This window comes from Melopsittacus undulatus, chromosome 3, assembly GCF_012275295.1.
Source record: "Melopsittacus undulatus isolate bMelUnd1 chromosome 3, bMelUnd1.mat.Z, whole genome shotgun sequence".
Classification (NCBI taxonomy): Eukaryota; Metazoa; Chordata; class Aves; order Psittaciformes; family Psittaculidae; genus Melopsittacus; species Melopsittacus undulatus.
In genome coordinates, this window is record NC_047529.1 from 86,057,068 (window position 1) to 86,059,829 (window position 2,762).

Genomic DNA, 2,762 nt, shown 5'->3' on the forward strand with positions numbered 1-2,762 from the left:
CTGCTCATCCCTCAAGGCATGGAGGATAATGAAGGGAATCAAACAGAAACATGAGGCATTGGAAATGAGAGGGTGGTTTGTGTCCCAGAGCTATTTTGTAACAGTGATCATCCTGCAGCAGGCTTCAGAAATGACAAGCTGCTCACTGAAACCCACAGAAACTGTGAAACTGAAATCTTAAGATATCCAGGTGCTGGAGGATAAATAAGACAGGGCCAGCTGTTATGTATAAAACTACTACCAGAGTAGGATACTGCCTCGAAGACAAGAAAGCAGTTCCCACTTAACGCATCAGTCAGCCAGCCTCCTGGCTAATAAATCCTTGACAAAAGCATGCCGTAGGCATGTGCAAATACCTGCAAAACAGGGCATATGAGAGGGGTCAGTACCTGCACAATACCCACACCAGCTGGCACTGCGAACTGATAGCTCAAGTCATCTGGTCTTGTGTAGTCTTCATCATCATAACTTAACCAACAAAATCTCAGTAAGGGACATTGATCTGTGGATGACTGATGGGCTAAAATGATAGCACTCAGGTGATGTGACAGCTCTTCCAGCCCCTGCTGGAAGCATGCACAGTTTCTTTACACTCAGCTGAGCACTTTGGAAAGAGAGAAGCCCCTCTCCAAAGCTGACAACACCAAGTTTTACTCAACAACAGAAGTGATTTCATGGTGGGTACCTGCTGGGATGCAACATACTTGTTTATAGATTGTAATTATTACAGGGTAACTGCTGTGCTTCTAGTTCTTGCTGATTTTGTTTTGGCTTGTCTTCTCTCATTTAAATGCAGAGCATGGGTAATGCAAACAACAACTGTGTGAGCTACAGAAAAATCTGAGGTGAACAGCTTCTTTTCTGGTAAGTGAGGCTGTGCTCAGGAAAGAATTTCTTACAGATAGCACCATGGTATTCTTCAGATTTTTCATTCTTCAGAATTTTCTATAACCTGCTTAATGAGTTTTTTATCAAATAGGGTCATTTTCGCTTCTCACTCATAAGACAAGCATCAGCCCTTCAAATTTGAAACATCAGTCCTTCAAATTGAGCTCTGTGTTTGAACATCAGTCCTGTGATTTTCATGCTGAATATATTGATTCATATCACCAGGCTGTGGCCATGGCTGGGCTTGGCTGCTCTTGATGTCTATCGAATGCTTGCCCACTCTCTGACTCTCTGGTGTCCTTTGGGGCAAGGAATAATGAAGAACACAATATGCAAACATAAAACAATCTGCCTGTCTACCACATCACATCTTGCTTAGCCCACATACTAAAGCTCCTTACTTCTCCAAAGCACAAGAAACTGAAAACCCTTCTAAAAGGAATTCTTTGTAGAAAATCTGGATGATCTACAGCAACTTTATGGACCAGAGAATACCTACACACAAGAAGGGAAGGTATGCAGTGAGCCCCGTGAGCGAAGCAGTCCAAATTTAGAATGCAATGGTCCTCATCATCCATTGCTCCATTCCTGTGAAAGTGACTTGCAATGTCCTGACATTTTCCCTTTGCATCATCAGGACCATCAGCAGACAGCAGCAACACTGTTAACAGCATGCTAACCTTCTATGGCCTTGGCAGATCCAGATGCAAACAGAGCACTTCTGCCTGAAGCTTAACCACACCAGAGGTTGCCCAAATTCAAGAACCCATCCCTGTAAAAATCCCCCTTCCCCACTGTAAGGACCTGCAGCTGCTGTTTTGCTGCTGAAGATATCTAGGCTACCCACATTTGTGTGACTTGATTTGCAGTGTATGGACATGCTGTATGGGCACTGCAGTCCTACAGCCACTTTTTTGCTTCCTCTGACCAGCAGCATAGTGTAGTGCTTACCAGCTGCTGAGGGTGCAGAGTGTGGACACAACAGAGGCTTGTGCTACCTGCATTTCAGCCTGCACAGGTAGCTTTGCCTATCAGCTAGGGAACAGCAAATGGCTGCTGCCCCCCAAGGAGAACAGGAGCAATGGGGAACAGTCTCCTGCTTCTTCTATCTCCTGATGCTGTTGGCAGTGGCAGATTAGCTGGCTGCTGGTAAGGAGAAACAGAAGTTTCAATATACATGGGCATAGATCATCTGGTTGAAGCTGGGTTCCCGTGCAGCCAAGAAAGGCTCAGTGCAGGTCAGGAAGAGAGCAAGAGAGAGAAAATAACCTGCCGATGGTCTATGAAGATGGGTTGTCCTTGGAAAGATGACAGACAACCCATGCTGTAGTGTAAACCCAAGGGATGCTTATGCACTTGCATGATAACACACACATGGACAAAGAGTATAAACAAACTAGGTCCTTTTGTGGAACTGACTGGTGTTTTAAAGCACTGCCCCTGCTGGGATTTAGTTAATTCATTTAACCATGCAGAAAAGAATCTCATCTTTCCCAGGCTATGCTGAATCTTCAAGGCTGATAGATTTTTATTTTGCTTCACTTTTCAGAACTAAAACAATTTTTAAGGCTCTCAAAATATACTTTTGCTTACCTCTTGTATTTAAACTGTGTTAATCCAAGTCTTGAAATTATATAAAATCTGATGGAAAGCAACTTCCATGGCAGGTAACTGGCTATAAGCCATTGCTAAGCAGAACATAATGGACTGGACTGCACCTTAGGTCTGTCATCTGCTCTCCTGTTTGCCCACATCCACATCCCTTAAAATCTTATAGTGCCTTTTTCTCTGCATAAAAACCAGTCAGTAGATTTTAAGACATTTGTATCTTCCTTGAAGTTAGGCAGTTCGGATTGTTAACACCCAAGCAACAG